Source organism: Mus caroli, unplaced genomic scaffold, assembly GCF_978045245.1.
Source record: "Mus caroli unplaced genomic scaffold, Mus_caroli_1 scaffold_19, whole genome shotgun sequence".
Classification (NCBI taxonomy): Eukaryota; Metazoa; Chordata; class Mammalia; order Rodentia; family Muridae; genus Mus; species Mus caroli.
In genome coordinates this window covers 82,673,876-82,701,563 of record NW_028227274.1, presented here as the reverse complement: position 1 = coordinate 82,701,563, position 27,688 = coordinate 82,673,876, and the positions used below count along the sequence as shown (strand labels likewise).

General features: G+C 42.5%; 1 protein-coding gene across 2 annotated transcripts in view; it reads left to right on the top strand.

The window, feature by feature from the left end:
- Nucleotides 1–4,580: 4,580 nt before the first annotated feature.
- Nucleotides 4,581–27,688, top strand: part of Znf407 (zinc finger protein 407) — a 384,272-nt gene continuing 361,164 nt past the window's right edge. The window contains exon 1 of one of the 2 annotated variants that reach the window (XM_021150389.3): nt 4,581–4,681. The gene's annotated coding sequence lies outside the window, so the exon portion shown is untranslated. Of the gene's footprint in view, nt 4,682–4,877; nt 8,191–27,688 lie in introns of those variants that run through there. The other variant, XM_085833524.1, reaches the window with a different exon arrangement.

The following is a 27,688-nucleotide window of genomic DNA, read 5'->3' as shown; positions in this document are numbered from 1 at the left end:
TACACATATACCTGTACATGTGTCTAGACAGATGTGAATGAACATACATGTACATTCACAAAATAATTCTAAAGGTATCCCGAGACTTTTTGTTTCAGATATATACATTACTTTCTCAGATTCCAATTTAAGACTGCTTATTCTAAGCTGGGCAGGGTTGCTCATACCTTTGCTCCCAGCACTTGGGAGACAGAGGCAGGATGTGTGTCTATGAGTTCAAGACCAGCCTGATCTAGGCAGGTTCCAAGACAGCCACGGCTGTTACACAGAGAAACTCTGCTTCAAAAGAATGTTTATTCTTTGCCATTGTATTCTGAAAGTCTCGATCTTGTTTTGTTTTTTCACTTCATGAGGTTCCCAGTTAAGTGTGTTTTGAGTCTCAGAAGAGCTTTTGGCTTTTTTATTTTTTCACTTTTTGGACTCAGGGTCTTACTCTGTAGATTTGGTGGGCCTGGAACTCACTATATAGATCAAGATGACCTTAAACTCACAGAGATTCACCTGCCTCTGCCTGAGATTAAAGGTGTGAGCCATGGTGTGCCTACCGTGAGCAGCATCAAGACTGGTAAATGTTCTGGGAACGTTTAGAGATGGAATACATGAATCCCCACTCTGTGACAGACCTTGCTTTACAAGATGAAATGAATCTCAGGGCGGGGGGGGGGGGGGGCAGGATTACAACACAGATGTGCTTAGTTGGCTGTCCTAGAACTCACTCTGCAGACCAGGCTGGCCTCGAATTCAGAAATCCACCTGCCTCTGCCTCCCAAGTGCTGGGATTAAAGGCGTGCGCCACCATGCTCAGCATTAGTGTGCTTTTTATTAAACCTGACTGCATTTAAAATCAGCATTGAAGCACACCTCTGCGTATGTTTAGGGGGGTGTTTCCAAGGTTTAACTGAAGAGGAAAGGCCCAGCCTGAGTGTAGATGGCACCATGCCTGGGTCCCAGGTCAAAGTCTGGGTCTGAGTAGAGAGAAGACCAGCATTCATTTCTCTCTGCTTCTTCACCAAGGACATCATGTGACCAGCTGCTTCGTGTTACTTTCCATATGACATTCCTGTCATAGTAGACTAATACGTTTAAATCCACAGGACATACTTCCTTAAGTCACCTTGGACAGGAATGCTGTCACAAGTGATGCCAGTTTTCTTTGCAGGAATGACACTGTCTTTATTGTAGTCATTGGTAGCAAAATGTGGGTAAAACATTGAGCGCTGTCTATCACGGAGTAGGGATTCAATATATTATATTTATTTTTATTAACTTGGATGGATACTTTTACATTTATAAATACTTCAGAGAATCACCATTTATTTTTTCTGTTTTTAGTTTATTTTTTTCAGTTTTCCTTTTTGGCAATTTTTATTAGTTAAAAATTGTGTTCAGTGCATTTTGACCGCAACCACTATGGTTTCTAACTCATTCCAGATCCACCCTCCTTTCCTCACCTACCCAACTTTGTGTCACCCCCCCACCCCCCTTTTAAAGACACCACATTTAACTTGTGCTGCCCTTATACTCCTGGATGTGTGGCTTTCTACTGGAGTGTGGTTGACTGCCCCCCTCCCAGAGACCATACACCCTTAAAGAAAACAGATTCCTCTCCTAGCCACTATCAATTGCCAATAGCAATCTCTGGAGGAGTGGGACTTGGTGCCTACCTCATCTCTTTATGCTGGTTTGAGCATGCACATGGGTCTTGAGCCTGCTGTCACGACTGCTGTGAGAGGTCACACGGCTGTTTGTGCAAATGTGCAACTACCCTTGTGTTCAGGGAACGGTTTCCCTGCAGTTGCCTTCTGGCTCTTAGTCTTTTTGCCTTCTTAGTCACTGTTGTATTGCTGTGAAGGGCCACCATGACCACAGAAACTCCTATAAAAGAAAGGATTTAGTTAGGGCTTGCTTATAGTTTCTTTAGGTCTAATCCATTATCTTCATGGCAGTGAGCATGGCTGCACACCAGCAAACATGGTGCTGAAATAGTAGCTGAGAGGCATACAGCAGCAGGAAGAGAGAGCCTGAGCCTAGCATGAGCTTTTTGAGACCTCAAAGTCTATGCCCCCAGTGGAACACTGCCTCCAACAAGGCCATACCTCCTAATCCTTCTCCAGTATATTAGAGGTGTTCCATGGAGGGCTGAACATTTTTTTTTCCTTCTGTTTTCCAAGACAGAGTTTCTCTGTGTAACTGCCCTGGCTGTCCTAGAACTTGCTTTGTAGACTAGGTAGCCTCAAACTCAAGAGATCCCCCTTTCTTTGCCTGAGATTTGTGAGGAGATTAAAAGTGTGTGCCACCAATCTTGGCTAGGGCTATTTCATGGCTTCTTATCTTCTTCATTCTCCAATCAGTTGTAGGTCTCTGTTTTGTTTGTTTTGTTTTTTAGACAGGGTTTCTCTGTGTAGCCCTGGCTGTCCAGGCTGGCCTCGAACTCAGAAATCCGCCTGCCTCTGCCTCCCGAGTGCTGGGATTAAAGGCGTGTGCCACCATGCCTGGCGGGTCTCTGTGTTAATCGCTGTTACATAAAGAGTTTTTGGTGCTGAGAGATGAACTTATCTGTGTCTCTGTGCCTTTTTTCTGTTTGTTTTTAAACTCTCATTTTTAAAAAGGAAGGTATAATTAGAAGTGTCTTCCAGCCACTTACAACAGATCCGTGTATTCCTTTTTGTTGACATTGAAGTTTCTCACCAGGAAATGGCCTCCTTGTGTTATACTGGTGTCATACCACATCCTGACTTTGGCATGTGTGACATGTTGGGGAGCAAGCTCAGAGCCTCACACCTCACTGACCTGATGTCTCTAGTTTTTTTTTTTTTTTTTTTTTGAGACAAGGTTTTTCTAACCCTGGAACTCACTCTGTAGACCAGCAGGCTGGCCTTGAACTCAAGAGATCTGCCTGTCTCTGCCTCTCAACCGCTAGTATTAAAGGCATGCATTACCGGAGCCCAACTATGTCTCTGGACTTAAATCGTCAGATAATGCCAATCACTTTGTCCCTGCACTTAGTTTTACCTCCCTGAAAATCACACGGGTGCAAACATGAATTCAATCCTATGATGTTGTGGTAACTTAATGTTGACTCCTATTATGGCCGGAGTCGGAAATAATCCTCAATAGTTCATATGCTAGGCCACCTCTTCCCAGGCTGTTGTTGGAAGGGCTTGGAAGAGATTGTGGACCTTTTGAGACACGGAGCTGAAAGGAGTTCCCTTGAAATTTATAACCACCTCTGGTTCCTTCCTGAGGTTTGTTTCCCGACCTGCCCAAGAGTAGCAGCTGACTGTTACAATTTTCTGTTAACCACTGAGGAAGCCACTACCCATTCCTTCACCAGCATAGAAATGTATACTCTGTGTCAACGTATATATACTGTGTATACTGTGAGCCAAAACAGATTAAAAAAAAAACAAAACAAAACCCAAAAAACCCTTTAAAGTGCTTTAAGTGTTCTAGCACTTTGTTACAGGAAAAAAGGATATAGCTTCCTATTCACACCCATCCCTTCCTTATTTTATTTATTCAATTGCTTTTGGGAGCCAGGGTTTCTCTGTGCAATTCTGGCTGCAACTCACTTGGTAGTCCAGAAATCCGCCGCCCCTGCTGGAGTGCTGAGATTAAAGGCGCGTGACTTCACCACCCAGTCCCTTCCATTGTAATTATTATTTAGCTATGTACCCGTCCTGTTCCCACTCTGCGAACTGTAGACACTGTGGGAATTATTTAAGAGCCAGGGACCACTGGTGCACCACATCCTACCCAGTCCACTCTACTTTTTAAGATGAGATGTGTAAAGTGATTTTGGCCATGATATATATGAGTCAGCAATATAGACTAGGAAAGGTTGACTCTTGAGTTTAGAGTTACGTTTCACTTTTGCTAGCTGTGTAATCTTGGAAATGGTTATTTGATTCTCTTGGGTTGTAATTCCCTACCGCGGATACGTGAATCGCAACGAAAATTCAACATTATTCTCAGGAACCACGAGATTCGCGGCTCCTTCCCTGCGGTGAACACCTGGGAGACCCCATTCTGGCGTCTTTGGATTCTCTGTTTTCATGAACTAGGGTAGCGCCTGGACACTCACGATCTTCGCATGAGAACCCCAGAGGCTCTAAGCTGATTCCTGGGGGGGCCCCGATGCAGAGGAAGGCCCTAGCGCAGGCCCCGCCCCTGCCCTTCCCAGCACCGCCCTCGGGTTCGAGGGAGGGATGGAGACAGGGCGCGGGGTGCTGCGGGGACGGTTCCGCTGAGCATCCTCGAGAAGACGACAAGTCCTCCGACGAAGAACTGGCCGTCCCTGAGCCCAGACAGCTTCTGCCCTACAGATTGACTCTCTAGGCTTTCCGTTTCCCTTCCAGCGGGGAGGGTGGAACTTCCTGTTTTCTCCCGTAGGGACTTCCGGAAAGTACCGCTGGGCTGAAAACAAGTCGACACGCAGAGCCGCCGGCCATTCGAGGGGAAACAGAGAACGTGAATGTTAGGTCTTTAGCCAAGGCGATCGTGAAATCTTTTGTTTTTCGGTTATGGTGTCCTGTGCTCCATTCAGCGTAGTCGCCCTGGGAACCGCCGGAAGTGGCTCGACGGAGAGGCAGGAAGTCCCGCCTCTTCCTCCCAGAGGGAAGACGGTGAGCCGGAGGAGTCAGTCAGAGGGCCGAGCAGGAGCGATTTCCCCGACAAACAGGTGAGTTATTCTCCGGCGGGGCGGGGGGTCCGGGGGCGGGGATGGCCCGGCGTCGGCGCGGGGTCCGGGGGGCGGCGGCCTGCGGGCCCCGGCGGATGGCGGGGCGTCGGGAGCCCGCGGGCCGGCAGCGCTCCCGCCCCCTCCCCCGCCTCCGCCCCTCCCCGCCGGGCCCGACGCCGCCCCGCCGCACGCCGGGACCCACGCCCTCGCCTGTCGGCTGCGCACGTCCCGCTGCCCGGCGCCCTCCGCCCCGCACTGCAGCCGTCGGCGCCGCGGCGGCCTCGCGCCCTCCCCTGTACCGCTCGGGCCCGGGTTTGCCTTGGGCTGGCGCGTCGACAGCCTGGCCGAGCGTCTCCTCCGCGGAGCCCTCGGGCTCCGAGATCCTCCTCTTCGTCCCGAGGGGACGCGCTTCCGCAGCCGGAGCGCTGCCCCGCGTCCGTTCCGAGGGACGAGCATCCCGCTTCAGTGCGCTCGGCTCCCCTGTCCAAGCCGCTGCCACTCGCGCGTCTTCCGTTATGCTGTGCTGGTGACAGGAGGCCAGGACGGAAAGGGAGGTTGCTGCCCTACGCGACTGTCGGGAGACTCTGACCGCTGCGGCGGAGCGGGCAGCGCGCCCCTTCCCACTACCTACCTCCGGGTCCTCAGGAGCATCGGGTGGCGGTGCTTCCCTCTGTCTGATCAGTCTGCTGGGCCTTGGGAACAGTAGCCGCTGACCCCTGTTGGTTGTGTTGTGTTTTGAGTGGCCGGGTTATGTGAAGAGTTCTGGAATAGGACTCCTTGGTGGAGCTGGGATCTGAACACACCACACCACACACACACACACACACAGAGGACACACACAGAGGACACACACAGAGGAGGATTTCTTATGGGCGGTCACATCTAATGATGTAACGCGAGTGATAACTTACTTTTTAGCCTATATTTGACAGGGTTAGTCATAGTATGTACCTAATTAGTGGGATGGTAGCTCACTTGGAAACAAGTTACTGCTTAGAAAATACTCGAACTCCTGCTAGTTGCACATACTCTTCATAGTTCATAAAGCAAGACAGCCTTGTTTAGTAGCAGTTACTCCCAACGTACAAACATCCGTTAAATAACTTGAACAAAATGAATGTCCATGTTCACATGTTTAGTACTAAGTCTTGGTACAAATAGGACTTTAAGTCAGTCAAAACCCATCACTACAGTTGACACCCAAGAACTGAGTGCACTGTACCACCTTGCCCTCAGAGAATACCGTATCAACACTAGATTGTACAAACTCTGGTATAGCAGGCATAATAATTGTTTACAACAGTGGTTCCATTAAAGTTATTTATATTGAGAAAACTTTTTTTTAAAGATTGTATTTATTATTATATCTTAAGTACACTGTAGCTGTCTTCAGACACACCAGAAGAGGGCATCAGAATTAATTAAAGATGATTGTGAGCCACCATGTGGTTGTGGGATTTGAACTCAGGACCTTCAGAAGTGCAGTCTGTGCTGTTAACTGCTGAGCCATCTCTACAGCCCAAGAAAACATTTTTAAACTTTTTTTTTTTTTGGATTTGTAGAAAAGTTGCAGGGTAGTACCGAGAGTGGATTTGGTGCCAAAGCAGTGTTTCCACTTCTAAAGCAGCACTTCCTGTCTGTGCCAGCCATCATTCTAGGTGCTGGAAAAGGTGATTTTTGAGATCTGGTTTAGGAGACTATTTTAAGAAATGTGTTAGAACAGAGATCTGGAAGTACAGAGGAAGTTATACCTACTTGCCTGTTGGAGTGGTGAAACCTTGCAGAAAATAGCGTTTGAGTTTGGTAGTAGGAGTTAGCAGGTATTATGTACTTTGTCAAAGGACAGTTTTCCCTAAAGGATGGCTTATCTTAACCGAAGGAGAACTCTGGTGACATAGAATCCTAATTTTTTTCTCTCCTGAAAGAAAGTTGTTTCCTAATTAGGTGATGGAAAGAATCCCAGTGTGAAAGCTGATGAATGAGTGAAGCTGCGCAGCTCCGAGTGGTTCTTTGATACTCAGTGTCAGTGACAGTGGGTGTTTCTGAATGCAAGGTGGGGGATCAACACAAAGCTGTCTTCCCTGCTGTGGAGTTCATACAGAGAACTCCACATGGCGTGCTTGCTCTGTGTCAGCCATTGCACTAAGTGAACTGATAGATGGGTAGTGGAGGACTAAGCTACTAATGGCATTGGCAGTACAATCTAGTGTTGATATAGCGTTCTCCAAGGGCAAGGTCTGCGGTGCCACTCAGTTCTTGGCTGTCAACTGTAAGGTTGGGTTTTGCCTGACTTAAACAGAAAGGTACACCCTGGAATATAGTAGATAGCTCTCAGAATTAAAGGGGCAGGCTGGAGAAATGTGTTTGAAGTCCTAGCACAAGCTCCATCCCATATAGCCTGGTTAGAATTTTGTTGTTGACAGAGTCACCACTGGAGAAAGCTGCTACCTTTGTTGATAGACTGAAGTCCTTTTTGCCACAGGAGAAGAACCTTTTTCTGCCTGTGCATCTTTGTGATATTTAAAGTTCTAAGTGAGGACATAAAATTGGCCAAACTACCCTTGTTTCTAGGGTCTAGATAGAGACAGTATACTTTCTTTGGCACAGTTCTCACAGCAATGAATTCCTTTAAAATAGGAGGGTAATTTCCAAAGTAAAAAAGCTAAACACAATTTGTTACTTCTTATTTTGTTGGACTTAAAAACTGGTGAAGCCAGGAGAAGTGGCATTTCAGGTGCTGGCTGATCTTTAAAGCTTTTGTGCATACTTCAGCATTTGAACATATACAAAGTATTGAGTCAGGTGGCAACACGTGGTACCTGCCATTGTTCCATGGCTTGTGCAGGCCCCAGGTAGTGGGACCTTTAGTTCTCTGTGTTGTAGTTTTTGGGCAGGTATAGGAATCCTGAGTTCTCTGCTTTTAGCAGCAACTGTCATGGCATTTTCTTGGTGCCATACTGTCACAGTTCTTTTGCTGAGAAGAGACACAGTGGTAGCTTATAAAAGAAACCATTTAATTAGGGGCTTATAGTTTTAGAGAGTTAAGTCTGTGATCATCATGACTTCCAGCCATGCATGCTTATCTGAAATCTGCAAGTTCGAGGCAAAAAGAGAGCAAGACCGGGCTTGGTTTGGGGTTTTGAAACCTCAAAGCCTATCTGCAGTGACGCCTCCAAAGTGGAAGCTTGAGGGTTCTTTGGAAAGTCAGTTGTGTGAGATGGTGTTTTGCAAAGGCTGACTTGTGAAGGGATGTTTAGCTGAAGCAGGCACAGGTGAAGGGTGGTACTGTAGAACAAGCACGTGAAAGGACACATGAAGGATTCTTTGCTAAAGACATACATGTATTGGTATGCTTCACATTTCATAGTTGAACTCCATTTGTCGGGACTGCTTAGAGAAACTTTCCAAAAAACTTGTGATGGTGGTGATGTGCCACAGTTTGCTGCTGCTTCCTCGCACTCTGACCGATTAACAGAGTGATGTCCACTGAGACAGACTCAGGTGCTGAGGTAAGGCCTGTGGAGAGCACAAGGTGTTTGGAGGGAGTAGAAAGAGGCTCAGTGGGCAGGGACTGAGGCTGAGCTCGGCTTGTTTACCTAGCTAAATGCTTCTTGGTCTCAGGTCTTCACTGATCTTAGTTTTGCTGAGACACAGCAGAGAACTTCTCTTTCCTACTGCCTTGTGCTGATATGCCTGAAGCCTGGCCGTCCCTGCTAAGTTGTGCCATGGCTACTAGTATCCCAAGACTGCTGCACTAAACTACTGCTGTATCGGTGGATTGAGCTGCCATTACTTACCTGTGAACTAAACTATGGATTTCCAGACAACACACATGGGAGTTGCTTAAAAGAACCATTTCTAAACAGGTCCACTTCCCCCATATCCTTTCTCTTCCATTACCCCCAGTGGGTGGGGGACTAGAAGAGAGGTTAAAAACATTTAAAACCCCTCATTAAAAAGTGCTTTTCAACAAGGCCATGCCTCCTACTTATTCCTTTACCAGTGAGTGTCTTACTAGTGAGGCGAACTGTAGACAGTCACAGTGTACCTTGTCCTGCTTCTCTCTGACAGTTGGTCTCTTTAATGATTGTAGTATTTTCTGTCTTTGTTTTGTTCACTACTTGAAAGGTGTTCTTACCCCTCTGCCTGCTTTTCAAATCCTTGTAGTGTTGTTTTTTTTGTCCTCACTGTAAATCAGGTTAAAAGTATGCTATGATGTCTTGAAATCTTCTTAAATGTAAATTAGTCCATTACTTTTATAGAAATTCTTTTAAAAAAGATTTATTTATTTATTATATATAAATACACTGTAGCTGACTTCAGACACACCAGAAGAGGGCATCAGATCTCATTATGGGTGGTTGTGAGCCACTATGTGGTTGCTGGGATTTAAACTCAGGACCTCTGGAAGAGCAGTCAGTGCTTAATCCTGAGCCATCTCTCGAGCCCAGTCCATTGCTTTTGAATTGAGCATTGCTGAGATTTTTCGGAACATGGGCAAACAACAGGTAGGTTGTTGCTGGAATGTAACAAGAATGGCCTCTAGTCTAATACCCACTAGGATACATGTTCTCCTCTGCTAGGTCAGGAATGGAGTCTTTACTCTGCATTTCTGGTAACATTCTGGTTTTTAAATGTCCCAGGAAAACTGCCTGTTACAATGTAACATTCTAGAGATTTTTTTTTTTTTTTTTTGCCTGTATGTGTGTTAGTTACTTTTACAAAATACCTGACAGAAGTCCCCAGGGAAGAAGTTTATTAGCTCATTGTTTTAGGGAGCTGAAAGGAAAGAAAGCATGGTGGAGTTCACAGCACAGCCGCCATTACTTACCTGTGAACTAAACTACGGATTTCCAGACAACACACATGGGAGTTGCTTAAAAGAACCATTTCTAAACAGGTCCACTTCCCCCATATCCTTTCTCTTCCACTACCTCCAGTGGGTGGCCTTAGGGAGCTGGAAGGAGGTAAGGCAGAGTGGTGGAGCACATGGCAGTATGGGGCTGGTGCTGTGGACCAGGAAGCAGAGAAAGGTTTGAGTCAAAGGTATAATTTTGAAAGGTCTGCTCCAGGTGATCTTTTGCCCAATAGTCTCTACTTCCTAAAGGATTAATAAGTTTCAAAATAAGGCCACAAGCTGGCATCAAGAGGTAAGAATGAGCATGTGGGGACATTCCAGATTCAAATATAACACAGCCCATATCTTATGTGTATATATCTTTATTAAAGATTTCTTTTGGTGAAAAGTGACTTTATTTATTTTTTTTTTGTTATTTTACAACTATACAGTCTCCCTATTGTAATTAGATTATGCTTCCAAAAGCTCTGTTTATCCATTATAAGTACCTACATTATAACCAAGATATTGCTGCAGAGAAGACAGAAGTTGGTGGCCATATCAAAGTGTAAAGGAATTTACAGTTTCCTATAAGTGCATCCAGAACTTTCCTACGTGTGGCTCTGGAGGAGGAATCTTGGGGAGACATGGGGTGGACATGGATGGATGGTCCCCAACAGGAGGTTTCACTTCTCCTTTTTAGCATTATTGCTTTTATGTACATGGTTATTTTCTCATGTAATGTTACTTTTTAATAATTTGGCCTTCTTGTGTGTACCCCAGAGAATTAGACGTTTCTGAGATACTAAGGACTTGGTACTAAGAAGTAATAAAAGGTAATAAAAAACATAGTATTCAATGGAAATAACAATAATGTTTTGAGCTTTTAGTTTGTATAAACACTATTCATAATCTCATTTAGTCTCCAGCATATTCTCTGAACTGTGTACTACATTTTATCAACTATGGTGCACTCAGTTTAGGGTAAGCAGTTTGTGTAGCTCTTAAATGGTGTTGCTGGGATTCCAGTCAAGGTGGTGTGACTGACTACACAGCCCGTAAGCCAACACATTGACTTCCGTAACATTTGAACATTTATTCATCTAACAACTTTGTTTTAACTGTTAAGTCCTTCAGTGTCTGATTCTAGACATTTTGCTCACAGGGAGTCTATAGTCAGTATGTTATCAAACATATTGTTGTAAAGTATGGTAGAGCCCGAGAGGGGGTAGGTTCATTTTATGGCAGGAGTTAGGAAGGAGACTTGTGGGGTACATGGTACCCTCAAAGAGGGCAGGATATTCTAGGAGACTGTCAGGGTAGCTGACCAGAGCCCTGGGAAATACAGTGGTCAGAAGCAGGGCTCAAATTGTCAAGAGCCTTTCAGGCTCACTTAACACTACTCTCAAACCTTAAAATTATAGTTGTTTATAAATGTGCTTATTAGTAAATAGGATCTTATTTATCATGGGATATAGCTAACTTATACAATTAGAAACGGTCATGTACAGGTTAATAAAAGACTTAAATATTGAAGGTGAGACTATAAAATGTTTAGAAGATAATTCAGGGCAATAATTGTATGACTGATTGAGATTTTTGAATCAATCACAAAAGGTATAAGGGGAAAGAATATGTTGACAGTATTGAATGATGGATGATGGTATATGAAGTAGACCCATCCAGAAATGAGCAGACAGAATTAAATGTGTTAGCACATATGACTGGCAAAAGGCTTAAACTATCCCAATGGGCAAGCAGTACATGTCAATAAGAGTAGGAAATCAGGGCTGGGGAGATGGCAGGTAAAAGTGATATCTGCTGAAGCCTGATGAGCCTGTGTTAAAAATCAGGGCAAGCTGGTGCACATCTGTAATCCCAGTCTTCTACAGTGAGGTGGACAGTGAGGTGGACAGGAGAACTGCTAGGAAGCTTGCAGGCTGGCTAGCCCAGAAAACAACCCAGGAGCAGAACTAGGTGGGAGGTGAGAACTGACTTCCAAGTTGCTGTCTAGCCTCTACACATATGTGCCCATTCTCTCCTCCACCACACACAAAACATGGATGTAAAAATGTTGGTTAGTATCAACTAGGAAGACCAAACTGTACTGTAATTTTTTTTTTTAAAAATTTTATGTATGAGTATTCTGTGTGTATATATGCTGCAGGCCAGAAGAGGGCATCAGATCCCATTAGAGATGGTTGTGAGCCACCATGTGGTTGCTGGGAATTGAACTCAGGACTTCTGGAAGAACAGCCAGTGCTATTAACTGCTGAGTCATCTCTCCAGCCTCTGGTGTGTAATTTGTACATTAGGTTGGCAACAATGTAAAAGGCCTGACAGTATTGTTGGGAGGCAGAAAACAACACTTAGGTAAGGCAAGGAGTGAGTGTGAACTGGTAGTGATGGGGCTGCATGCTCTCCAATTCATTCATTCTCCGGAGTCTTTGTTGTTTTTGCAAATAATATCTTGCCTTGTAGCCTTGACTGACCTTGAATTTGAAATCCCACCTCCAGCACCTGAGTGTTCACATTACTGCTTTTAGTCTTCCCTTCACAGTGGTGCTAATACATTTTCCAGCACTCATGGAGATTTGATGACTTTTTTGTTTGTTTGTTTGTTTGAGACTGATCTTTTTTTTTTTGTTGTTGTTGTTGTATTTTCGAGACGGGGTTTCTCTGTGTAGCCCTGGCTGTCCTGGAACTCACTCTGTAGACCAGGCTGGCCTCAAACTCAGAAATCCACCTGCCTCTGCCTTCCGAGTGCTGGGATTAAAGGTGTGTACCACCACCGCCTGGCAAGACTGGATCTTACTGTATAGCCCTGACTGGCCTGGAACTGGCATGTAGACCAGACTGACCTCAGACTCACAGAGATCTCTGCCTGTATCCCAAGTGCTTTGCTAAAGGCTTGGGCCATTAAACCCTGTGATAGTTTGAAAAACATTGCCCCAGGGAAATTTACCTGAGTGCCTGGAGACAAGTACTAAAGGAATGCCTTAGCCGAGGGTGTTAGGGTGTTGTGCGCTGCAATCCCAGCTGCTCTGGAGGCTGAGAGGATTGAGACTAGACACACTTTACTACCTTGATAACCTTGACCACCATAGAGGGAAGACCCTCTCAAACTAAAGGAACATAAATATATAGGGGAAACTTAGTAAATGTAGAAGACTGTATATTGTATTCTCCCCTGTCCTAACTTTTTAAAGTTCAGAAACACATAGAATGAAGTTGCATTATTGTTGAGAGTATAGACATAATTAATGAAAAGCAGTAAGGTTTGGGATGTAGCTTTCTGGGTTGTGTTTGTCTAGCATATGCAATACATTGGATCCACACTCAGCACCAAAAAAGGAAACACCAGAAAACCCAAAGACAAAAAAGGAGTCAAGTTAGTTACATTTTGTGGTAAGAGCAAAAAGGAGAGAGCAGCTCTCCCTGGAAGGACTCAGTGGTAACTAACACATAGTGTTCTTAAATTGGTCTGTGCTTCAGGTTTTAGGTTATTTCTGACTTGCATGCCTGTCTGTGAGAGTACTGTTTAAGTTATATGAAAAAGGTAAGCTGGAGATGAAGATGTGATCTTGAAGTGTGAAAGATCTCGGCTCAGAAGTGCTGTCAAGAAAACTGGTTTTGATGATTTTGATGGTTAATTTTTCTGAGCACTTACTCTGTTTCAGGTACTGGTCTGAGCACATTACTGCCAAGTTTATGTGCCACTAAACAACTGATTTTCCTTATAGGAACCCTCTGGTTGCCTTACATCCCCTGCCTTAGACACAGTTTGCCCATGGGCAGGGTTATAAAGGGGTGAGCAATCTAATTGTTCAATGCCATGTATATTTAAAGGAAAAAAAATCATACACAGGTAGACAAACCAAACAAAAGTCAGGTCAAGATAGGAATGAATGAGTCCACAGGAAGACTGGTGAGGGATGTTCCTCATTTCTTTCAAAGTGACACTTTACTTTTGTGGGTTTGTTTTCAGAGGAATCTAGCAGATGACAGACTTCCTCAGCTTTTCTGTCTGGGTTGCTTGTGTTAATCTACTTTGTGTAGACAGTTTGTTAAGAAAAGGGGCCATTTTTGGGAAAACAACACTTGCCAGTCTTCCCCCTTGATTTTAATAGCCTTGATTTCCTTTGTCATATTAAAATCCACACTGGGAATTTTGTTTTATAACCATCAGTTAAACCATGAAGTTAAACTAGCATTGCCTCACTGCCACTGCTTGGAAAGGTCTGTGGAAGAAGAGAACTGTGTTTTTCAGCATACTACTACTGTTTCTGTTTGATAACCAAAGTGCTAAAGTTGTCAATATCTTGAGATATGTCAAGCATTTGCAGTTAGGGGTTGTTATAGTTTCTGACAGACTCAGTCCCTTATCGAGAAGGTGACAGACCATGAGAGACCTTCCATGACAGAGTGGTCTGCCTTTATGACACAGTGATCACAGGTGATCCCTTGTAGGTGTATGTAGAGTACATGGAGGTCTATGTCAGGCTTTAGAAGCAGCAGTTTTAGGTACTCAGGCTCTTGTCTGGTCGGCATTTGTGAAGGCCAGAGAGGCTTCATACTCTAGTTCCGAATACTTAGCAGTATGTTTGCTGTTCATACTTCTCTGTTGTTTCCTCGTAGACAGTGCATCTTTTTAAATTTTTTTTCCTTTTTTTTATTGGGTATTTATTTCATTTACATTTCCAATGCTATCCCAAAAGTCCCCCACATGCTCCCGCACCCACTCCCCCCCCCCCACTCCCACTTCTTGGCCCTGTCATTCCCCTGTACTGAGGCATATAAAGTTTGCACCACCAATGGCTAGGTAAGGTGATTAGAAGCATGGTAGGGAAGGAGGAATTCAGGCTGAGTGGCAGTGGTTTAATCATCACGTGTAACTCAAGCTCAGCATGTTATTCAGATACTAATCGTTGCATAGCGAGAACCCTGATAACTGTAACCGGAGCTGTGTGGTTGAACTCTAGAAACAGTAACAGCCACTTCTTTGGAAGTACACAGTTCATTAGTGGTTTCTGCTGATTGTGACTTGTAGAGCAGAATCTGAGGTATATTGGATCAATTATTTTTCAATGAAGAATATCAGTTAAAGGAGTGCATGCTAATTTAAAATATAATTATAAGACCATTAGAATTTAAAGTAAGGTGGTAATGCAGTTTTAAAAATAGCTTAGAAATTTTAGGTCATTGAAGGAAGGAAATAGAAATGACAGTCTCTCTAAAATGAGATCAAGGGTTTTCATTAAGAACCTTCAGAAATGGGATCTGCTATCTTTTATGTATTTATTGTGATGTGAGGGCAATGCTTGCTAAAAGCGTGACATTGGAAGTAATTTTGTATAGCAAATTATGGTTCAGACAAGTATCTTTGGAGACCTGTGTGGCATAGTTTTGTGTAACTATGTTCATTATGTTTTTTAATTGGCTGTTACCCTCAACATACTTCTTCTCCTTACAGTTCTAGGGTTCAGTACTTAAGCATTAACTATACATTCCCTGCCCGCCTCTCTCTGAGGAGGTAGTGAGGCTCAGTGCTTCCTGAGTAAAGCTCTTAGGCTCCACCCAGGGAACACTTGGAAAGTACAGGTTTCCGATGCAGAATAGGCTTTCTTAATTCCCCATCTCTGGGATTTCATATCCTTGCTCACTAGCTATGTTTGTAATGGATGGATTGGTATTGGTGCCAGAAGACAAAAGCAGATACATCCAGATAAAGGTCTATTTGGGCTTTGTACCTAACCCGTTACTGTGTGAGCGTGCCTGTGTTTATAATGCAGATACTTGCAGAGCTAAGAGGTTACAAGTTGCTGTGATCCTTGGGTGCTAGGAACCAAACTAGGGTAGTCCTTAAGAGTAATTGTTCTCTTTAGTATGAGAACTGATTGGTGGTGTTTTTCATTGTTTCAATTTTATTCTTTCCAGTCATTTTGATAAGTTTGAGTCTTGGTATGAGTTAATGCTTACTATTGTCCTCTAAAAGCATCTATTATTATCAATTGAAGTTTTTTTTTCTTCTTCTTTTTTATTGGATATTTTCTTCATTTACATTTCAAATGCTATCCCAAAAGTCCCCTATACCCTCCCTCCCAATTGAAGTTTTTTAAAGCATTATTTTACTTTTTATGTGTAAAAAGTTCTATATGTCATGTGTATAAAATTACTCCGTTCTTCTATTCTCTCTCTCTCTTTCTCTCTCTCTCTCTCTTTTTTTTTTTTTTAGTGTAAAAGTAACTTATTTGCCAGACTTACTGCTGAATAAACTCATCCTTTCTAGTTTTCTCTGAGCTATGAGTGGCTGGTTTAACTCAGATATTCTGACCCAAACTCCTCTCCAAGTTGACTAATTCAAGCTGGTTTTTCTTGGCTCCTGAATTGCCCTGCTTGGCCTCAAACTAACTCTGGCAATTTGTTCTAATCTTCTGGCTCCTTCTTATTTTCTGGCTTGTTTTGTCTTCACCTGCAAATTGTCTCTCTAAAATTATCCTGCTAAAACTGTCTGCTCTGACTGAAACTGCATGAACTTACAAACTAACAGACTCAACTCCACTGCACTGACTGAATGGAACTCAACTTACTCCATTCTGAGCTGACTGAACTCCACTGCATTGAACTCAAATGACTGTGCCCTCTCTCTCTCTCTCTCTCTCTCTCTCTCTCTCTCTCTCTCTCTCTCTCTCTCTCTCTCTCTCTCCCTTCCTCCCTCCCTCCCTCCATCTCCCTCCCTCCGTCTTCCCCCCTCCCTCCACCTACACTGCTTTCTTTTTTTTTTTTTTAAGATTTATTTATTTATTATATGTAAGTACACTGTAGCTGTCTTCAGACACTCCAGAAGAGGGCGCCAGATCTTGTTACAGATGGTTGTGAGCCACCATGTGGTTGCTGGGATTTGAACTCTGGACCTTCGGAAGAGCAGTCGGGTGCTCTTACCCACTGAGCCATCTCACCAGCCCTACACTGCTTTCTTAAGTCACCTTCTTCCTCTTCTTGTGAGAGTTGGGCATATCCTGTCTCTGACTAATTGTGTCAAGTCCTTCTCTGATTTGCCACTCAATTAGACATCTCTTTCAAACATGGCTGCTTTCTTCTACAAACTAACTTTATCTTCATTTTGGGGGGATTTAAAAGTGTGTACTAAGGGTGTGTTTGCATTCTAGCCATGTTGCTGTATTAAAATGCACTCACTGATAAGTGGATATTAGCTCAGAAGCTCAGAATCCTTCTTAGAAGGGGGAACAAAATACCCATGGAAGGAGTTACAGAGACAAAGTTTGGAGCAGACACTGAAAGAACGACAATCCAAAGACTGCCCCACTTGGGGATCCATCCCATAAAAACCACCAAACCCAGACACTATAGCAGATGCCAACAAGAGCTTGCTGACAGGAGCCTGATATAGCTGTCTCCTGAGGGCCTTTGCCAGTGCCTGGCCAATACAGAAGTGGATGCTCATAATCATCCATTGGACGGAGCACAAGGCCCCCAGTGAAGGAGCTAGAGAAAGTACCCAAGGAGCTGAAGGGGTTTGCAGCCCAATAGGAGAAACATCAGTATGAACTAACCAGTACCCCCAGACTAGTGCCTAGTCGGGAGGCGAGGCACTAGGTCCTGTGAAGGTTCTATGCCCCAGTATAGGGGATTGCCAGGACCAGGAATGGGAGTGGGAGGATTGGGGAGCAGGGGGTGGGGTGGGGGGAATAGGGGATTTTTGGAGGGGAAACCAGGAAAGAGGATAACATTTGAAATGTAAATAAAGAAATTATCTTATTAAAAAAAAAAAAAGCCGGGGGTGGTGATGCACGCCTTTAATCCCCGCACTTGGGAGGCAGAGGCTGGCGGATTTCTGAGTTCGAGGCCAGCCTGGTCTACAAAGTGGGTTCTAGGACAGCCAGGACTATACAGAGAAACCCTGTCTCAAAAACCTAACTAACTAAATAAATAAATAGAAGTCAGAACTCAACTTTTAGAGAAAAGTAAATAAGATTTTTGATGGATTAAAATTCTAATACATTTTAGTTTTTATTTGAGAACTATTCTAAATTTAATTGGAAAATATGAGAGTAAACCCAGAAAAGTTTCTAGGATACCTGCCTGTGTAACTTTTACAGAGACTTATCTGTTGTCAGGTTGTACTCCCTCCCTCTGCTTTGCTCTGTTGGAGAGAAAATCCAGGGCCTTACATGTACAGAACAGATCCTGTATCGCTGAGTTACATCTCTGGTCCTGCCTTCCTGTTCTCTCACGTTGTGTTTTTTCCTAGACATCTAGTCTTTATGTACACATGTTCCGAGCATTCAGTTGATAACCTCTTAAGAACAGACTTATTCTTACTGGGTGAGATGTTGCTTCCGTTAATACCAGCATTTTGAGAGGCAGAAGCAGAAGGATCTTGATGAGTTCCTAGCTAGCTATGGCTACATAATAAGACCCTGCCTCAAAAAAGCCAAACCAAACCAGGAGAAATCTAATAGAGATGCCTTTTTACACTACCACAGTAGTCCTATCAGTTTTGTAAATGTACAGACAGTTGTTGTGAGTTGACATAAATGTCTTTATTACATTTATCATTGCCAGCACAGGGTCTAGTCTTCAGATACTCTTGTCTAGTCTTCATGTCTTCTTAGCCGCTTTCCATAATCTGTTTTTCATGACAGTGAGGTTTTGAGGCTGGTAGGCTTTCTCGCCATCTTGTTTCTTTAAACAAAACACTGCTGAGGTGGTGTTTTTTTGTTGTTTTCTCTTAGTCAGAGGCTTCGTATTCTTGGCTGATGTGAGCCTGGGTGATGTGAGGCTATCATGATGCCACAGCTTGGGCTACATGGTGTCCATCTGCCTTCCACCAACGATGCTTGATTTTGATCACCCAACCAAGATAGTACCATTTATTTTTTTTCCCACTTCACAATTACTAAATTATATTTTATTTTCTTACCTTGGAACTAATCAGTGGTTTGTGGAGAGACAGTTTAAACATCATGCAAACTTATGGAAACATTCATAGAAATTTAATGTTCTATATAAATATTTTCTCAGGCTTAGTTCTATTGATGAATCTTGTCTGATACATTTTTTGTCAATATAACTTTCTCTTTGTAGTACTCTTTTGTGTTTGCCCATTGTCCCTGTATCCTAAAGGGAGCTAGCTGACCTTTAGGTCCCCTTGCCTTCCCTCTTATATTTACTACATCTGTCTTATCTATCAGTTTCTTATCCATTTTTTCATCCATTGCTCCATCCATCCATCCATCCATCCATCCATCCATCCATCCATCCATCCATCATTTTTTTGTCAAGTCATTGAAATGCATTGTTCACTAAGATTTTTAACAAGTTGATAGTGCTTATTCTTGCTTCTATGCCCTAACATTTTTCTTTTAAAGCATCTCCTTTCTTTTTGACCAAAATAACAGGTTTTTGACAGGTTCATCCTGGAGTCAGCTGGGTCCTGTTGAGTGGAGAATGGGCACCTAGTGTGTTCATGAGGTGTTATTGGTTCTCCTCCAGCCAACACCAACTCTCTTTATTGCATGTTTAATATGAGATCCTGGGAGCCATAGGTAGCTTTCTTAGTGTCTGGTGTTCTTGCTGTTTGACCAGGCTGAGATCTCAAACATCTCTGACTATAATTATGTTACCCTGACTGCTTGTATTTTGATAGCACTCATCATTTTCTATTATTTCAATAATGGGAAGCAACTTTTTTTTTTTCTTAAACTTAACATTTAGTCAATTCCTTTCCTAAAGGATATTTTGGAAAGTATAGAAAAAAATGCCAGGATTTGGAGAAAAGAATTACCTATAATTTCACCACCGAGAGGAAAAAAATTAACCTTATTATATAAATGGACTTGAGTAGAACTATATTCATTTAAAAATTTAATGCTGAACATTTTCTACTTTCTAAATATACTTTCTTAACACTTAGATCTTTGGTACCTAATAATTTATATTCCAAATGTCTTGAGGCTTGATAGTTTTATATGGTGTGTTAGCTTATTGACATCTGGAATTACAGTGTTTTCCAGATTTCTTCCAAAATTAGTAGTTCCAGTCTTTTCCCCTGCAGTCCTTTGTGCTCCATCTCTTCTCCCAGACCTGACAGGTTTAAGCAAGAACAGTGTTACACTCCTTCTTTCCCTCTGTCGCTTTTGTTTTTGGTATAGTTCTTCAGATTTATATTTTCAAAATCTCATTTTCCTATTCTTCTGCTTCAATTAGAAACAAAACTATTACCGAGAATATAGTGTTTGAGTGCTTAGAGGTCCATCTTGGCAAGGGATTTTTGATTGAATTTAAGAATCTTAGTCCTTCCTTCATGTGCTACAACAAGGAAGCTGAAACTGCCCGGCATCTTCCAGCTGACTTGGCACAGTTGAGATAAAAGCAAAGACCTCTTTGTCGCCTAGTGTTCTTTGTCATGAGTGTTACATATTTCACTGTAGTGTTTCTTTAATTTTGTGCTGCAGTGTCTTCCACTCCCCTCAGCATTCATACATAATATCTTTCATCTTGCTTTTGAAAGAGAAGAAGGGACAATTTAAGGAACATAGTCTAACTTTTTTTCATGGAATGATTTTTTTTAAGTGACTGCATTATAAATTCTTGAAAATCCAGGGTCTAATGGAAACACTTAATGAGGAAAGAGGGGCTCCATCACATGTAACCTCTCCACCTCTGTTTTTAGTGAATAGACCGTTTAAACTAAATTAAGTAAAGGACATAAATTCTGTTGTTTCAGTTTTAATATTTCATGACTGATTTTATAGATGAAATTATATTTTACAATAAATAGGAAGAAGAATTTATACAGCCTGTTCTAGTTGATGTGAAACAGCAAATCCCATTTCTCTGTAGCCGTAAAGAAAATTCATTATAATGTCTTTAGTTGTACGAGATGGTTTCATTGTGATTAGTTACAGTGATAATAAAACAACCTTTTCAGATACCACGAGACACTGGTGACTCGGGATTTTAACGACACTGAAGTTTTCTCAGTTTTTACTCAGTCATCACGCCTTTACCTTATCCCTTTTATTTCTGGCCCAATAATTTCTTTTCTTAAAAATTAGATGGAAATATTACCAAAGTATTGATTTTAAAAATGCCTTTAAAAAGATAGATTGAATTTTAACTTTTTGTGGAGAATTTTTCTGAGTGTGAAACATTTGTCCGAGATAGCCAATATAAAGTTATCATAAAGTTAATTTAATGACTGGATTGTTTTAATGTATTTAGAAAGTAGTACTTCAGATGTGAAGGGATTTAACAAAGGGCGGGTGTGAGGGATGGGCTGATAGTGTAGTATTTGCTAACCAAGTGGTTAGACTGAGGTCAGTCCCTCTCCATAGGCAGTCGTCTAAGGAGGGGGGTTTAGGATGCTGGTGGATCTGCTCGGTTTTGTCACTGAGCTTTGATCCTCATCATTATGGCATTTCAATATTGTTTTAATTCTACATTAAGCACTAAACAAATGTGTGGATTTTTAACTTGCACGCAAAATTGAATTAGATATTGAAATATTTACGTGGTTTTCCTCTGGAATAGAAATAAAATTCTGGTTTAATTTGGGTGAGAATTCTAGTTTCTTCTGATTCCTAGACTTGGGAGTATGCGGTTCTAGCCTGCATATCTTTAAATGTTCTTAGATTCTGTTTGGAGAAGGTTCTTTGAAGAAATTTTTTATTTTTTTATTTTTTTATTTGTTTTTTTCAAGACAGGGTTTCTCTGTATAGTCCTGGCTGTCCTGGAACTCACTCTGTAGACCAGGCTGGCCTCTCGAACTCAGAAACCCCAGAAATCCGCCTGCCTCTGCCTCCCGAGTGCTGGGATTAAAGGTGTGCGCCACCATGCCCGGCTGAAGATTTATTTTTATTATTTTTAAATTATGTATATGTAGGTGTGTCTGAATGTGGGTTTGTGCAACAAGGTTTATGCAGAGGGTAGAGGTACTGGGTTCCTTGCAGTCGGAGTTATGTGATGTTGGGTTTGACCCACTTGATGTGGGTGCTAGGAAGTGAACTTGGGTCCCTGATTCATCTTTCCAGCTCTGGAGTCGTCCTTATTGTTATCTCCTCCTCCTCCTCCTCCTCCTCTTCGTCTTCCTCTTCCTCCTCCTCCTACTTGTATAGAGCTAGAAATGGCATGTCTGATATGTTAGTGGTAGCACTTTCACAGGCTGTATGCTGAATGAGTGGCTCTATATCCCCTAAGCTTGAATGCTTTCCAATATCAGTAGGTTTAGAGTTAATTGTGTAGTGAAAGTAACCAATGGACTATGTATGACCTGTATTCCCCACGTGAACTGCTCCTCCAGTTTGGGAATGCTAAATTTCTGAGTCTAACTAGGAAGGAATTCCTACTGCTGGTACCTCTGAGGCCGGCTGCTGGCTCAGTAGATTCCAGAGGCAGAGTGATTCCACCCCCACCCCATGAATGCATTTGTCAGGATATAGCAAGGATCTATACTGCCTTTATGCTGTATGCATCTGAAATTTGAAGTTGCTCTACCCCATCCGTTTATTAGGTAAGTCTTTAGTAAGTCTGGATTTAGTTAAATTAAGCTTTGGTCATAAAGGATAGCAGATCTCATGTTTGGTAGTCGGAGAGATGAATGTCAGTGTCATTTTATTATACTTCTAAAGTAAGTGGTGAGGACTTCTGCCCTGGTAAGGTGTTTCATGTGGCTGAGACCGTTAGGACCTTCTCCGATGTGCCTCAGTACTGCTGTGCTACAGCAGAAGCCTCTAGGACAAATGCCAGTGAAGGAGCTGTGCTCCTGAGCTACATCTTCACTTGAGAAGCCAAACAGGATAGATTTATGTTAGTTATCTAGTGCCCAAAACCAAGATGTCACTTTATTATCCTGCTCTTCCTGTGGGTTGAGTATTAGGGAGTGAGCTTGGCTAGGTAGCTCTGGTTTTAGGTCTCTTCTGGGCTACCGTGAGATTTTTGTAGGAGTTGTCATCCAAAGATCTAATGACTCAGGGTAGATGGTCTGATACTAAGGTAATTTCTTGGCAATTTGAGGGAGCCTCTATTTTTTCACTAACTTTGGGGAAGAGGTCTAACATTTTTGCCTATGGGCCTCTGCCAGGCTATACAGTCTGCACAGGTGTTCTTGGTGTATCCTGGGTACTCCCTGAAGTCTTGATCCTTGGGGGAGGGTAGGTGGGAAGCATGACTGCTTTGGGACTGAGTCTAGGTAGAATGCACTCTTAGTGTTCTTGCTAAGAGGGACTGGAGGGGCAACTTAACTTTCCTGCCAGTCTCAGAGTCTACTGCCACCAAGCTGAGTCCTGCAGGTGGCGTCGGGGTACCGGGGTAACTGACTGTCCAAGATCTCCATCCTGGAGCGGCCCCATGTCCACCTAGACTCAGCACCCGTGACAGTGATTGTAATCTTTGCTGGGGCAGGAGTACAGTGTAGGTGACAGGGCAGAGGGCAGGGGAGACATGACTGCTTTGGGACTGAGTCTAGGTAGAATACACTCTTCTTCGTATTCTTGCTTTCTTAGATGCAGTTCACTATGTTCACCATACTGAAAGGGAACTAAGCCTTTTGAAATAGTATCAAACAATTTGTAGGTTCATTTAAACCTATCAGACACATTCTTGGGCAATTTTATAAAGAGCTTCATGTATTTATAATTGAGGAATTGTGTTGTACTCTCTTAGGACAGTGAGGAGGTAGAGTTGTTGGAACTCAAGTATTCATGAACTAGTTCTGTGTGGTTAAAGCAGATTCTCGTATGTCCATTTATTAAAATTGCCCCTAGAGTTATCTAGTAAATGTATTTTAGTTTGATAAATATATTCTTGACAGAATTATTCATTCAACTTTATAACTCAACTATAAGGATTTTCCTGGAAGAGTATTCTTTTGCCTTGTAGAATCAGAGACTGTATTCTGTGAACTCTTTCCCAAATTGATGTTTCTGATAGGAGAGGCCTAGCTGGAAGGGCTGGGCACTCATAGCACCTCTAGTTTCCTGAGGCTGTACATCAGCAGTAGAAGGCTTTCATAGACAGACTCTAGGAGTGGACTTGAAATTAGGGTAGGTGACACCATGATGATAGAGGTTCAGCAGGAAGTCCAGTTTGAAATGGCAGATTGGGAGAGTGAACTTCCTAGATTCTACTCAGCCGTGGCTGCTGCAGCTTAGTTATATGTCTGGCCTTGTGTTTCAAGAGGAAAGAATCCTTTGTAGGATAATAACTTCTAGGGCTTATGCTGTTTTGAATTTCTCAAGGGGAAAGGTCGTGAGACTGTTAATTTCTGTGTATGTGTGTGTACAGGAAGGGTGAGGGGGTAAGGGACTGAGACTAGGGGTAGGGAGACCATGGGCTCTTGCACAGCCTCTATGTTTCAGTGTGAGTGACTCAGCGGAAGCGGAAGGGCTGAGTTGTCTCTGTGATACCCCACGGAGAAGACAAAAGACACAGAGAAATGAAGACTCGTACTTGGAATGAGTGACAAGTGAACAAGGCTAGTGAGGATGCCAGGAGGACATCAGGTGTTCTGCCTGAGGGGCAGTGAGCACTTGAAAGCCTGCTTCCTGAAATGCTTTTTCCAAATCACTGCAAGATACTGTGGGAGAAGCGGCCACCAGGTGTCATCAGAAGGCTGCTATTGATGTGCTTTAGCGTTGGTCTTTAAAAGGCTTTTCTTTTTTTTTCCCAGAGTGTTTTTCCCCTAAAACACGAGGAATGACTAAGTTAGATACTTTAATTTTTGTTAGTTTCTGGGTGCTATTAACTTTATTAGTAATTATAGGTAAGATGAAGTTAATAAAAAAGTGTTATATATAACTTATTTTTGCAGCCAGGAACAAATGCCTAAAAGTGTGTGTGTGTGTGTGTGTGTGTGCGCGCGCGCTTGCGAGTGATTGGGCTCAGAACATTGCTCATGTTAGGCAAGTGCTACACAACTAAGCCACACTCAGCCCCAGTGTACATGCTTGTAACTGTTTGCGACAGTCTGTGTGGATGGTAATCCATGACTTGGTCAAGGAAACACAATGCTTGAAGAGGATTGGCTTTAGTGATACATTCTGCTGCTTAAAAAAAAGTATGCCAGCGTGTGAGATTCGGTTTCCACCCCTCACCATGTGGGTTCCAGAGATTGCACTCTGTAAGCATGTCTGGCTTGCAGCAGGCAGGTGTCCTCTAAGCCATCTCCCTGGACCAGGTTCCACTGCTTTAGTCCACATACACACTAGGTGTTTCAGTCTTGAACCTCTGCTGAGGGAAGGCTTCTAAGATACAAATGACAGTGTGTCAAGAAGGAGATTCTGCTGTTTTTACTTTGTTGCTGGGAGAATGAGGGTGCTTTCAGATAATAGTAAGTTTTTATTAAGTGTTTGTTGTATGAATGAATAAAATCTGCTTCAGAAAAATGAGCCTTTAATGGTTGTATTCAGGTGATCTTTGAATCTTTCAAGAAGAAAGAGGATGCTCTTGTTCCCATCTCCACTGGGAATGGGATACTTGTTCTAATAACCTTTCAAATGAATTTTTAAAGCCTATATTAGCATAAACTCTCATTTCCGTTTAATCCTTTTTACATCACTTTAAAGTACTTATTAAAACTACTATGCACTCCTGCCCACTCTGTTTCCATTCTAGACTTTATAACTTAAAGACTACGGCAAACTCTTTGTGCCTCTAGATGGCCCCTGGCTCCAGTGCTTACCTTGAGTGTTAATTTTTTCAGAAATGGTGGCTGTGATCTGGGATGGGTTGATCAGCTGCCTGTTCTGTACACTGCCGGGTGGTGGAAAGCTGGCCTGTGCAGAGCTGTCTGTCCTCCATGCACCATACATTTGTTACCATCTTTGGCCAATCAAGCTTTTAACTGTTTCTATCTACTTCCTCAGCAAAGCAACAATATCCAAACCTAATTCAAAGTAGTAAACTTTGATCTACCCAACTCCAGGCAGATTTAGTTTCCTCAAAGATTTAGATAAACTATTAATGTTCTTTCGACTTGCATGTATGATTTTTGCTCATTTATTTTACTTTATATCTTCACCATCATATGTGACTTTATATACAGCAGGTACGTTCCAATAGATAATGAATTTGTGCCATTGTAGAATAGTTGGATATGGTGGACACTGTGTGTGTGTGTGTGTGTGTGTGTGTGCTGTTAGGTGTTTTGTTATTTTCATGTAATGAGATGTTGAATAATTTCATGAACCTAAAAAGCAATTTAGAAACAGCAAATGTTAGAATACTTCTCCTCTTGTTTTAGGGCTTTTTAAATCATTGTATAGAATATAATTAAGAATTTCATTGTTTTGCCACTGTCTGCATTGTACTTGTGCCTGCAACAGAATATGCACTCTGAACACACATCCATCTGTTCTTTGGTGTGCTGTTGCTAGAATGATAAAATGAATCTCTGTGTGCCTTTACTCACTTTTAAATAACCACCAGCAGTTTGCTTTATATTCCTCACCTAGGCATTGTTTATTTCGTTTTTAAATGTCTGGGTACAAGACTTATTTTATATGACAAGGAGGAATGCACTTAGTCTGTCTGTCTGTCTGTCTGTCAATCTACCTATCTAACTATTGGGTCTTATTGTATAGCGCTGGTTGTCCTGGAACTCACTGTATAGACCACACTGTCCTTGAACTCACAGAGATCCTCCTGCTTTTGCCTCTCAAGTACCAGGTTTAAAGGTGTGTGCCACTATTCATTTTAGTAGTATATACGTACCTGAAATGCTGTGGGTCTTTGGGATCTATGGGTGAATAAAATAAACCATGGTTTACATTCAAGCATTGAAGCAACAGATAATAATATGCACAAATAACCATTACAGGAAAGGTATTGATTTCATCAAAGTTTAAAGCTTCTCTTATATAAAATATAATAAAATAAAAGATGAATAATAAAATGAAAAATAATTAAAATGAAAAGGGATAAAATAGTATAGAACATATCTGACAGTTGATTTGCAATTCATGTGAAAATTCTGCTGCTCAATAAGAAAAAGAAAACCAACTTAAGAAATGAGCAGAAGACCAACAAAGCACATGAGCTGTCACTGCTGTACACACACACTAGCATGGCTGAATTTAAAAGATGGACCTATATTCCTGGGGGATCTCACACATGACATGTGGCAGTTTAGTACAGCTACTTTGAAATCAGTCAGTTTCTCATAAAGTTAGATCTGCCCTGGGTATTTAAATGAAAACCGTATTTGTGAAAAAACATGTATAAGAATGCTGACAAGATTTTTAGTCAGAATAGCAACAAAAAGAAATAGATCAGATGTCCATCAGCAGAGTTCTGTTGTATCTATGCCATTGCATACTCAGCAGTCAAGGGGACATTGAAATGACTCGTGTGGCCAAGAACACCTTCCTGAGCAAATGTGGCCAGACCCCCTTCCCCACAATCCTTGTATGAGTCCTTATATATGAGTCTTCACAGGAACTTCTAGGACAGGCTTGCCTATCTACTGTGGAAGAATTCTAACCTGTAGTTGTTGTGCAATTGGGGGTGTGCTTTGGTGAGGAGTGACTGTAAGGGGCATGCAGGAGACATTTTTAGGGAATGTTGAGTGACAGAACTCTGTATTTTTTTTTTTCCTTTTTAAAGATCTATTATTTTACATAAGTACACTGTAGCTGACTTCAGATGCACCAGAAGAGGGCGTCAGATCTCATTATGGGTGGTTGTGAGCCACTATGTGGTTGCAGGGATTTAAACTCAGGACCTTTGGAAGAGCAGTCAGTGCTCTTAACTGCTGAGCCATCTCACCAGCCCCAGAATTCTGTATCTTAAAATCATTTTTGACAGTACTGGGGATTGAGTCTAGGGGCTCTTGCATGCCAGGTCAGTACTACAGCTAAGCTGTTATCCTCAGCTCCAGAGCTTTGTCTTCTCCCCACACCCATCCCCCATCTCCCTGAGACCAGGTCTTACTATGTAGCCCGTGGCTGTCCTGGAGCTTACTCTGTCGACTATGCTGGCATGGAGATAAATCTGCTTCCGCCTCCCGAGTTCTGGAATTAAGGGTGTGCACGACCACTATCCTGCCTCGTTTTTCTTTTTTCTTTTTCTTTTTTTTAGTATATAGTAGAGTTTATTTAGGGCATGGGGAGGGGAGTTAAGAAGTTAGGAGGGCAGTAGAGGCAGAGAAA